General features: G+C 43.6%; 1 non-coding gene and 1 pseudogene across 1 annotated transcript; both read right to left on the reverse strand.

Annotated features, from left to right (window-relative positions):
• Positions 1-12,094: 12,094 nt before the first annotated feature.
• LOC146503165 (U2 spliceosomal RNA) lies at positions 12,095-12,219 on the reverse strand (annotated as a pseudogene).
• Positions 12,220-12,413: 194 nt separating this feature from the next.
• On the reverse strand, positions 12,414-12,526 carry LOC146503166 (U5 spliceosomal RNA). Its single transcript, XR_014868963.1, has one exon. It is a non-coding gene; the product is annotated as a U5 spliceosomal RNA (small nuclear RNA).
• Positions 12,527-12,630: the final 104 nt, after the last annotated feature.

Genomic DNA, 12,630 nt, shown 5'->3' on the forward strand with positions numbered 1-12,630 from the left:
CACCACCTCACTCTGTCCTCATACAACCCTTTCATTTCCACCCAACTTCCGAAGATTTCTCTAAATCTTTCCCTATACTCATATTCTGCCAAGACGTCATTATTCAATTTCCAATATGCCTTACCAAAAACTGCTCCTCCGGAAATTACCATTACCCAAATTGCTTTATGGTCTGTAAAAGGGGCAAAAATTGTCCCCCCTCCCGTTACCTTCTCCTTATCTCCTACTAATATATAATCTAATCTGCTCCTCATTCCTCGACTATTTTCCCATGTATAACCGACCTGTTTGCCTAATATCTTTCCCATAGTATCCGCCAAACTGTACTTTGCCATAAAATCTCTGAGCAGGGACGATCCACCATCCTTGTCTAGCGAGCAATTTAAGTCTCCTCCCACGATAATCACTTTGCTCGTCATAAAACATATATCCAAACCAGCAAAGAGTTCTCTACGGGCCCGTGGTTCTGCGTGTGCATAAATATTAACCACGCGACATTGAAATCCAGCCTTCTTAATGTCCACTACCATCACTCTACCCTGGATTACAGAGAACGTGTCTATGATTTGGATGCTTTTCCTCCCACACAAAACTCCCACCCCTGATCCATGTACGCTCCCCACGCTCCATGCTGCTTCGCCTCCTATCCACTCCTTCGTGAAGAGCAGAGCGTCGGCCTCGTCTCTTAAGTGGGCTTCCTGGATTAAACATATATCAAAGTCGCAAGTAATTAAAAATTCATACACAGCTCCCCTTTTCTTTGCATTCCTCAGTCCTCTGACATTTAAAGTCATTATTTTCATCTTATCCATTTAATGGTAAGGGCTACTTCCCCAAACTTTCCTGAGAAAATAATGTTCGTATCAGAGAACTTTCAGCGTTACTTTCATTTTCACTCCCATCGTCGGAATCATTTTCACTTATCGTGGTGCTCAAAGGAGTGTGGGTACACTCCGTTTGAGTTCCTTTTGGAGCACGCCTTTCTCCCTCCACACCGAAAGGCGCAGTCTCCAATTTTTCCTCATTGCTATCTTCTGGCGGAGTGGCCGAAACCTGCCTTTTCCTTCTTTTCGCCTTCTTTCTTCCTGCTTTCCTAACCTCTCTCCACGGTTGCTCCGTCATGTCCTCACTCGTAGCGAAGGATCCTTCCTTATTCCTGTCCTCTGTATCTAACAAAGGAACCTCTATCATTCTCTCAGAAACTTCTTCTTCCTCGTCAGCCTCATTTCTCTCACCTGCAGGAGTCTCCTGCATTAACAAAGGTGTTCCTAATTTGTCATGTCCAGTTTCCTTCTCTTGGCCCACCGGCCCCACCACTACTGCAGCGTATGACCTGGGCTTTGTGCAATCTCTTGCCATGTGCTCCTCTGACTCACATAAATGACATTTCTTTAGTACAGTGCAGTCTCTTGTGCTATGTCCCGTTTCATTGCAATTTCGGCACCTCACCTGATTGCAATTAGCGGCTTCATGGCCTTTGCCGCCACATCTTCTGCAAACCAGAGGTTGGCCCGCGTAGATGAGGAAGCCTCTGTCCGCCCCGATAGAAAAAACTGCCGGAGGATGTCGATAGCCGTCTTCACTATTCGGGTCTTCCTCCATTTTGACGCGGAATTGTCTTTTGCCGGTCCACAAGCCCAGACCATCTTTTATTATTCTTACTCCAGGTAAGACCTTTACGTGTCTTCCCAAAAAACATCTTATAGTCTCTTCTGAAACCCATGGGTTATACATGTGTACAGTTAGGATACTATAGTCACTTCTATATAAAGGGGTGACCATGTACCTTTTTAGTTCTTCATTTGACGTCAGGTGAGCTTTTCTCCTTGCTTCTTCCGCTGTGTCTTTCGTAGTTAGCGTCACATCGTAGTACTTGTTGGTTATACTCTGTTGCAAGCAGTAGATCTCCTCGGGCTGAATCTGCAAAGCATCAAACAAAATCCTCCTCCCAAAAGTTATTCGATCCTGGAAAGCTGCATCTTTGTCTTTTAGAGCAAATCTTAAGGTGTTCCTCGTGCCATCTCCTCTTTCAGTCTGCGTATAGCTGGCCGACCAGGTCGCCATTGTGCTTCTCAGGTAAGAACAGAGTTTTTTTTTTTTTTCCTTTTTATTTTCAAGTACAAAAGAACCACAAACTTAGTAACAATACTGCAAAGAAACTTTACAAACATCACTTCTGATAGAACAGAGGACAAGCGTATTTTAAACAGAAGAAAACGTTTTCTCTCCCCATTGATCAGGTTATTCAGTTGTCCTTTCTGCAGGTGCTGTAATATCCAAATAGCAAAATGATTAATCAGGATTTTTTTTTTTTTTTTTTTTTTTTTTTTTTTTTTTAAATGGAAAAACACACATTCATTTACACAACATGCCAAAGTTACATCGCATCTTCTCGATTGGCAACCACATTAACATATTTTCCCATCCTTTTTTTTTTTTTTTTTTTTTTTGACTCTAAAACTAGTCTTACTGTATATTGCTCTCAAAACAAACTAAAACCTTTCCCCACTTAGTCTCCAAAATTAGGTGGCTTCTGAAAAATGGTTTTCCACCTGTCTTTGATTGCATCCCACCCCCACTTCAATATCTCAAAATGCCATACTTTTTCTATTTCTTTCTCTACCAACCTACATGTGCCCATAACTGTCCATTTATATGACCCCAGAATATACCCTTGCCGAGCCTTCCACAAATATAGTTTCACCAAAGACACTAGTAAAAGAGACTTTTCTTTTCGATTGCTTCCCTTCTCCCACCCCGTAAGGGACATTACTTCATTGTACAAGATTCCTTTTAAACAATCATACTGCCTCTGCATTTCGCCCCACACTTCTCCCGCGAAAGGACATCCCCACATTACATGCTCTATTGTTTCTTCTCTTTGACATGTGCTTCTCGGGCAGTTCTTATTGTCACACAATCTATGTGCATACATTATTGACCTTACTGGTATTTTTTTATGCAGCAGCAACCAATTAAGGTCCCTGCACCCGTTGCTCAGTTCCTTTTTTTGGGCTCGTTTCCATACCTCCTCCTGCACCCATATGTTTTGGGTGTGGGTTTTCTGCACCAAAGTTCTATACAGTTTTTTGTGATTCAACATTAGGTCCTTGTCCTTATATTCCTGGTGCTTCTCTCGCCATTTAATCATCCTTGAATAATGTTCTGGCCTGCTTTCCGCCCTCGGCACTCTATTGTCCCACTCGATCAATTGTCTCATGGGACCAGATAACCAAAAGCGGATCAAAACTTGACATTTGTGTATATTGGGCCTATTCAATAGATTACAGATATTGCTATAATACATCACGTCCAATTTCAAGGGGATGCATGGGACATCCCTCCCACCTTTTTGTATTGTCTGATACATCGTTGTTCTTTTTACGTATTCATACCCTCCCCAAATTAATTTAAAAATTCCCCGTGTTAGCACCTTCCTATGAGTCTGTGGCATTGGGAAGACATATGCCAAATGGAGTAGGGCAGGTAAGATGTCAGCTTTTACGGCCAAAACCTTGCCAGTTATAGTGAGCTTTCTTTTGGACCACATCCCCAATTTCTTTGTGACTTTTGCCATCTTCAAGTCCCAATTATGATTTGCGTCCCCCCCAGGGTTCCCAAAATCAATGCCCAAAACCCGCATGGGCCCTTCACACAACGAGAGCCCACAGAGCATCTCTCTCCTACCTGCCCATCTTCCCAAATATTTGTATTTTGATTTTTCCTTATTAACCTTTGACCCCGCCGCACTCTCAAAGGTCTGTATTGTTTGCATCGTCTCCCTCACACTCCCATCATCTTCCAGATAGAGTACTGTATCATCTGCGTACTGCGAGATTTTCAGCACCTCCCCCCCTGGCAAAACCACCCCTCTGATTTTCTCATTTCCCCTTATTGCGCATGCTAACGGTTCTACGTATATGACATAGAGTAGGGCGGACAGGGGACAACCCTGCCGTAGCCCTCTCTTCTGTTGCACTTCCTCTGTTAAGTATCCGTTTATCTTTACCTTGCAAATTATGTCAGTATACATCATACTTATCCAGTTCAAAAATTTTCCCCCTATATCAAAAGTTCTCATCACCCTCCACAGGAAATCGTGGTTGACCCTATCGAAGGCTTTTTCCTGATCAAGTGTCACACATATTGATGTCAAGTTCCTCTCTTCTATGTACATAAGCACATCTCTATGTAGTTGTAAATTCCAACCAATCTGTCTGCCCTTCACCCCACATGTCTGGTCTGCATTTATAATAGCAGGCATAACTCGGGCCAGACGTCTTGCTAGGGTTCTACTCAGGATTTTATAGTCCACGCAGACCATTGAGAGAGGCCTATAGTTTGAAAGCGCTGCAGGTGAACCTTTCTTATGTATTAGACTTATCACTCCTGTCCTCATACTCTTTGGCATTCTACCCTTTTCACACATTTCATTAAATACCTCCAACAAGTGGTCTCCAATGAGATCCCAAAATGTGATATAAAACTCCTTCGTAAGTCCGTCTATCCCAGGTACCTTGTTATTCTTCATTGTCTTTGTCGCCTCGTATAGTTCGTGATTTGTTATACTCCTTTCCAATATCTTCCTTTCGTCCTCTGATAGCCTCTCTTCCAGAAATCCCAAGATTATTTCTTGGGCATCTTCATCTACTTTTTCCACGCCAAACAATGATCTATAGTACTCTTCTACCACCTTCAATAAGTTATCCCGCCCGGTAACCAATTTCCCATCACTTTCCAACTCCATAATTGCCCCTTTTTCCTCTCTCTTTTTCATTTGAGCGAAAAAATAGGCCGAGCACTTCTCCTGTCGCATATGCTCCTCCTGCATAAATTTAAACATTCTTGTTTTCGCTCTATTCTGGAACAAATCCTCCTGTTTCTTCAATAATACATTCAATTCCTCACTCGCTCCCCCGTTTTTGTTGTTATTCCTCTGAGCTTCTATCCCTGCAATCTTTTCCTGGAGCTTCTTGAAAACCTCTTTGGAAGCCTGCGCTCTCTGTGTGCTATAAGCAATTGAAAACGTTTTTATTCTCTTTTTCGTTTCTTCCCACCACCTCACTCTGTCCTCATACAACCCTTTCATTTCCACCCAACTTCCGAAGATTTCTCTAAATCTTTCCCTATACTCATATTCTGCCAAGACGTCATTATTCAATTTCCAATATGCCTTACCAAAAACTGCTCCTCCGGAAATTACCATTACCCAAATTGCTTTATGGTCTGTAAAAGGGGCAAAAATTGTCCCCCCTCCCGTTACCTTCTCCTTATCTCCTACTAATATATAATCTAATCTGCTCCTCATTCCTCGACTATTTTCCCATGTATAACCGACCTGTTTGCCTAATATCTTTCCCATAGTATCCGCCAAACTGTACTTTGCCATAAAATCTCTGAGCAGGGACGATCCACCATCCTTGTCTAGCGAGCAATTTAAGTCTCCTCCCACGATAATCACTTTGCTCGTCATAAAACATATATCCAAACCAGCAAAGAGTTCTCTACGGGCCCGTGGTTCTGCGTGTGCATAAATATTAACCACGCGACATTGAAATCCAGCCTTCTTAATGTCCACTACCATCACTCTACCCTGGATTACAGAGAACGTGTCTATGATTTGGATGCTTTTCCTCCCACACAAAACTCCCACCCCTGATCCATGTACGCTCCCCACGCTCCATGCTGCTTCGCCTCCTACCCACTCCTTCGTGAAGAGCAGAGCGTCGGCCTCGTCTCTTAAGTGGGCTTCCTGGATTAAACATATATCAAAGTCGCAAGTAATTAAAAATTATACACAGCTCCCCTTTTCTTTGCATTCCTCAGTCCTCTGACATTTAAAGTCATTATTTTCATCTTATCCATTTAATGGTAAGGGCTACTTCCCCAAACTTTCCTGAGAAAATAATGTTCGTATCAGAGAACTTTCAGCGTTACTTTCATTTTCACTCCCATCGTCGGAATCATTTTCACTTATCGTGGTGCTCAAAGGAGTGTGGGTACACTCCGTTTGAGTTCCTTTTGGAGCACGCCTTTCTCCCTCCACACCGAAAGGCGCAGTCTCCAATTTTTCCTCATTGCTATCTTCTGGCGGAGTGGCCGAAACCTGCCTTTTCCTTCTTTTCGCCTTCTTTCTTCCTGCTTTCCTAACCTCTCTCCACGGTTGCTCCGTCATGTCCTCACTCGTAGCGAAGGATCCTTCCTTATTCCTGTCCTCTGTATCTAACAAAGGAACCTCTATCATTCTCTCAGAAACTTCTTCTTCCTCGTCAGCCTCATTTCTCTCACCTGCAGGAGTCTCCTGCATTAACAAAGGTGTTCCTAATTTGTCATGTCCAGTTTCCTTCTCTTGGCCCACCGGCCCCACCACTACTGCAGCGTATGACCTGGGCTTTGTGCAATCTCTTGCCATGTGCTCCTCTGACTCACATAAATGACATTTCTTTAGTACAGTGCAGTCTCTTGTGCTATGTCCCGTTTCATTGCAATTTCGGCACCTCACCTGATTGCAATTAGCGGCTTCATGGCCTTTGCCGCCACATCTTCTGCAAACCAGAGGTTGGCCCGCGTAGATGAGGAAGCCTCTGTCCGCCCCGATAGAAAAAACTGCCGGAGGATGTCGATAGCCGTCTTCACTATTCGGGTCTTCCTCCATTTTGACGCGGAATTGTCTTTTGCCGGTCCACAAGCCCAGACCATCTTTTATTATTCTTACTCCAGGTAAGACCTTTACGTGTCTTCCCAAAAAACATCTTATAGTCTCTTCTGAAACCCATGGGTTATACATGTGTACAGTTAGGATACTATAGTCACTTCTATATAAAGGGGTGACCATGTACCTTTTTAGTTCTTCATTTGACGTCAGGTGAGCTTTTCTCCTTGCTTCTTCCGCTGTGTCTTTCGTAGTTAGCGTCACATCGTAGTACTTGTTGGTTATACTCTGTTGCAAGCAGTAGATCTCCTCGGGCTGAATCTGCAAAGCATCAAACAAAATCCTCCTCCCAAAAGTTATTCGATCCTGGAAAGCTGCATCTTTGTCTTTTAGAGCAAATCTTAAGGTGTTCCTCGTGCCATCTCCTCTTTCAGTCTGCGTATAGCTGGCCGACCAGGTCGCCATTGTGCTTCTCAGGTAAGAACAGAGTTTTTTTTTTTTTCCTTTTTATTTTCAAGTACAAAAGAACCACAAACTTAGTAACAATACTGCAAAGAAACTTTACAAACATCACTTCTGATAGAACAGAGGACAAGCGTATTTTAAACAGAAGAAAACGTTTTCTCTCCCCATTGATCAGGTTATTCAGTTGTCCTTTCTGCAGGTGCTGTAATATCCAAATAGCAAAATGATTAATCAGGATTTTTTTTTTTTTTTTTTTTTTTTTAAATGGAAAAACACACATTCATTTACACAACATGCCAAAGTTACATCGCATCTTCTCGATTGGCAACCACATTAACATATTTTCCCATCCTTTTTTTTTTTTTTTTTTTTTGACTCTAAAACTAGTCTTACTGTATATTGCTCTCAAAACAAACTAAAACCTTTCCCCACTTAGTCTCCAAAATTAGGTGGCTTCTGAAAAATGGTTTTCCACCTGTCTTTGATTGCATCCCACCCCCACTTCAATATCTCAAAATGCCATACTTTTTCTATTTCTTTCTCTACCAACCTACATGTGCCCATAACTGTCCATTTATATGACCCCAGAATATACCCTTGCCGAGCCTTCCACAAATATAGTTTCACCAAAGACACTAGTAAAAGAGACTTTTCTTTTCGATTGCTTCCCTTCTCCCACCCCGTAAGGGACATTACTTCATTGTACAAGATTCCTTTTAAACAATCATACTGCCTCTGCATTTCGCCCCACACTTCTCCCGCGAAAGGACATCCCCACATTACATGCTCTATTGTTTCTTCTCTTTGACATGTGCTTCTCGGGCAGCTCTTATTGTCACACAATCTATGTGCATACATTATTGACCTTACTGGTATTTTTTTATGCAGCAGCAACCAATTAAGGTCCCTGCACCCGTTGCTCAGTTCCTTTTTTTGGGCTCGTTTCCATACCTCCTCCTGCACCCATATGTTTTGGGTGTGGGTTTTCTGCACCAAAGTTCTATACAGTTTTTTGTGATTCAACATTAGGTCCTTGTCCTTATATTCCTGGTGCTTCTCTCGCCATTTAATCATCCTTGAATAATGTTCTGGCCTGCTTTCCGCCCTCGGCACTCTATTATCCCACTCGATCAATTGTCTCATGGGACCAGATAACCAAAAGCGGATCAAAACTTGACATTTGTGTATATTGGGCCTATTCAATAGATTACAGATATTGCTATAATACATCACGTCCAATTTCAAGGGGATGCATGGGACATCCCTCCCACCTTTTTGTATTGTCTGATACATCGTTGTTCTTTTTACGTATTCATACCCCCCCCAAATTAATTTAAAAATTCCCCGTGTTAGCACCTTCCTATGAGTCTGTGGCATTGGGAAGACATATGCCAAATGGAGTAGGGCAGGTAAGATGTCAGCTTTTACGGCCAAAACCTTGCCAGTTATAGTGAGCTTTCTTTTGGACCACATCCCCAATTTCTTTGTGACTTTTGCCATCTTCAAGTCCCAATTATGATTTGCGTCCCCCCCAGGGTTCCCAAAATCAATGCCCAAAACCCGCATGGGCCCTTCACACAACGAGAGCCCACAGAGCATCTCTCTCCTACCTGCCCATCTTCCCAAATATTTGTATTTTGATTTTTCCTTATTAACCTTTGACCCCGCCGCACTCTCAAAGGTCTGTATTGTTTGCATCGTCTCCCTCACACTCCCATCATCTTCCAGATAGAGTACTGTATCATCTGCGTACTGCGAGATTTTCAGCACCTCCCCCCCTGGCAAAACCACCCCTCTGATTTTCTCATTTCCCCTTATTGCGCATGCTAACGGTTCTACGTATATGACATAGAGTAGGGCGGACAGGGGACAACCCTGCCGTAGCCCTCTCTTCTGTTGCACTTCCTCTGTTAAGTATCCGTTTATCTTTACCTTGCAAATTATGTCAGTATACATCATACTTATCCAGTTCAAAAATTTTCCCCCTATATCAAAAGTTCTCATCACCCTCCACAGGAAATCGTGGTTGACCCTATCGAAGGCTTTTTCCTGATCAAGTGTCACACATATTGATGTCAAGTTCCTCTCTTCTATGTACATAAGCACATCTCTATGTAGTTGTAAATTCCAACCAATCTGTCTGCCCTTCACCCCACATGTCTGGTCTGCATTTATAATAGCAGGCATAACTCGGGCCAGACGTCTTGCTAGGGTTCTACTCAGGATTTTATAGTCCACGCAGACCATTGAGAGAGGCCTATAGTTTGAAAGCGCTGCAGGTGAACCTTTCTTATGTATTAGACTTATCACTCCTGTCCTCATACTCTTTGGCATTCTACCCTTTTCACACATTTCATTAAATACCTCCAACAAGTGGTCTCCAATGAGATCCCAAAATGTGATATAAAACTCCTTCGTAAGTCCGTCTATCCCAGGTACCTTGTTATTCTTCATTGTCTTTGTCGCCTCGTATAGTTCGTGATTTGTTATACTCCTTTCCAATATCTTCCTTTCGTCCTCTGATAGCCTCTCTTCCAGAAATCCCAAGATTATTTCTTGGGCATCTTCATCTACTTTTTCCACGCCAAACAATGATCTATAGTACTCTTCTACCACCTTCAATAAGTTATCCCGCCCGGTAACCAATTTCCCATCACTTTCCAACTCCATAATTGCCCCTTTTTCCTCTCTCTTTTTCATTTGAGCGAAAAAATAGGCCGAGCACTTCTCCTGTCGCATATGCTCCTCCTGCATAAATTTAAACATTCTTGTTTTCGCTCTATTCTGGAACAAATCCTCCTGTTTCTTCAATAATACATTCAATTCCTCACTCGCTCCCCCGTTTTTGTTGTTATTCCTCTGAGCTTCTATCCCTGCAATCTTTTCCTGGAGCTTCTTGAAAACCTCTTTGGAAGCCTGCGCTCTCTGTGTGCTATAAGCAATTGAAAACGTTTTTATTCTCTTTTTCGTTTCTTCCCACCACCTCACTCTGTCCTCATACAACCCTTTCATTTCCACCCAACTTCCGAAGATTTCTCTAAATCTTTCCCTATACTCATATTCTGCCAAGACGTCATTATTCAATTTCCAATATGCCTTACCAAAAACTGCTCCTCCGGAAATTACCATTACCCAAATTGCTTTATGGTCTGTAAAAGGGGCAAAAATTGTCCCCCCTCCCGTTACCTTCTCCTTATCTCCTACTAATATATAATCTAATCTGCTCCTCATTCCTCGACTATTTTCCCATGTATAACCGACCTGTTTGCCTAATATCTTTCCCATAGTATCCGCCAAACTGTACTTTGCCATAAAATCTCTGAGCAGGGACGATCCACCATCCTTGTCTAGCGAGCAATTTAAGTCTCCTCCCACGATAATCACTTTGCTCGTCATAAAACATATATCCAAACCAGCAAAGAGTTCTCTACGGGCCCGTGGTTCTGCGTGTGCATAAATATTAACCACGCGACATTGAAATCCAGCCTTCTTAATGTCCACTACCATCACTCTACCCTGGATTACAGAGAACGTGTCTATGATTTGGATGCTTTTCCTCCCACACAAAACTCCCACCCCTGATCCATGTACGCTCCCCACGCTCCATGCTGCTTCGCCTCCTACCCACTCCTTCGTGAAGAGCAGAGCGTCGGCCTCGTCTCTTAAGTGGGCTTCCTGGATTAAACATATATCAAAGTCGCAAGTAATTAAAAATTCATACACAGCTCCCCTTTTCTTTCCATTCCTCAGTCCTCTGACATTTAAAGTCATTATTTTCATCTTATCCATTTAATGGTAAGGGCTACTTCCCCAAACTTTCCTGAGAAAATAATGTTCGTATCAGAGAACTTTCAGCGTTACTTTCATTTTCACTCCCATCGTCGGAATCATTTTCACTTATCGTGGTGCTCAAAGGAGTGTGGGTACACTCCGTTTGAGTTCCTTTTGGAGCACGCCTTTCTCCCTCCACACCGAAAGGCGCAGTCTCCAATTTTTCATCATTGCTATCTTCTGGCGGAGTGGCCGAAACCTGCCTTTTCCTTCTTTTCGCCTTCTTTCTTCCTGCTTTCCTAACCTCTCTCCACGGTTGCTCCATCATGTCCTCACTCGTAGCGAAGGATCCTTCCTTATTCCTGTCCTCTGTATCTAACAAAGGAACCTCTATCATTCTCTCAGAAACTTCTTCTTCCTCGTCAGCCTCATTTCTCTCACCTGCAGGAGTCTCCTGCATTAACAAAGGTGTTCCTAATTTGTCATGTCCAGTTTCCTTCTCTTGGCCCACCGGCCCCACCACTACTGCAGCGTATGACCTGGGCTTTGTGCAATCTCTTGCCATGTGCTCCTCTGACTCACATAAATGACATTTCTTTAGTACAGTGCAGTCTCTTGTGCTATGTCCCGTTTCATTGCAATTTCGGCACCTCACCTGATTGCAATTAGCGGCTTCATGGCCTTTGCCGCCACATCTTCTGCAAACCAGAGGTTGGCCCGCGTAGATGAGGAAGCCTCTGTCCGCCCCGATAGAAAAAACTGCCGGAGGATGTCGATAGCCGTCTTCACTATTCGGGTCTTCCTCCATTTTGACGCGGAATTGTCTTTTGCCGGTCCACAAGCCCAGACCATCTTTTATTATTCTTACTCCAGGTAAGACCTTTACGTGTCTTCCCAAAAAACATCTTATAGTCTCTTCTGAAACCCATGGGTTATACATGTGTACAGTTAGGATACTATAGTCACTTCTATATAAAGGGGTGACCATGTACCTTTTTAGTTCTTCATTTGACGTCAGGTGAGCTTTTCTCCTTGCTTCTTCCGCTGTGTCTTTCGTAGTTAGCGTCACATCGTAGTACTTGTTGGTTATACTCTGTTGCAAGCAGTAGATCTCCTCGGGCTGAATCTGCAAAGCATCAAACAAAATCCTCCTCCCAAAAGTTATTCGATCCTGGAAAGCTGCATCTTTGTCTTTTAGAGCAAATCTTAAGGTGTTCCTCGTGCCATCTCCTCTTTCAGTCTGCGTATAGCTGGCCGACCAGGTCGCCATTGTGCTTCTCAGGTAAGAACAGATACTACACTTGATCTTAGCCAAAAGGCCGAGAAGCGATGGCCTCCTGCAGGTTCCTGGCTGAGCCGCCTTCTCGGGACACTTCTCGCTTGTGACGGTGCGCTCTTTCACTTGGCTCACAGGGAGGGCTCCGCTTCAAATCTCCGCCCACCCACAGTAGCTCAGAGGCCTGCGGAGCTGCCTGGAACTGCGCGCTTTCTTCTATTTCTTCTTTTGAACAACGAGGAGAGGGCCCAGCCAGACGGCAGACCCTGCCAAAAAGAGGTGCAACTCCTTAGCCTCGCTCTCCACGGAAGTCTTTAGTAAAAGGCGAAAGACTTGTACGTTTTGAAGAGAAGCCAGAGTGTGTGTTTCTTTGGCCTCGCTGGAAGCCGCAGTGACTCCTTGTCCCGTCTTCCGGCGTCACGGTAGGCCCTGTTTGCTTGGCTGAAGGGGCAGATCTCAGGCCCCG

This window comes from Neolamprologus multifasciatus, chromosome 14 (assembly GCF_963576455.1).
Source record: "Neolamprologus multifasciatus chromosome 14, fNeoMul1.2, whole genome shotgun sequence".
In the NCBI taxonomy this organism is placed as follows: Eukaryota; Metazoa; Chordata; class Actinopteri; order Cichliformes; family Cichlidae; genus Neolamprologus; species Neolamprologus multifasciatus.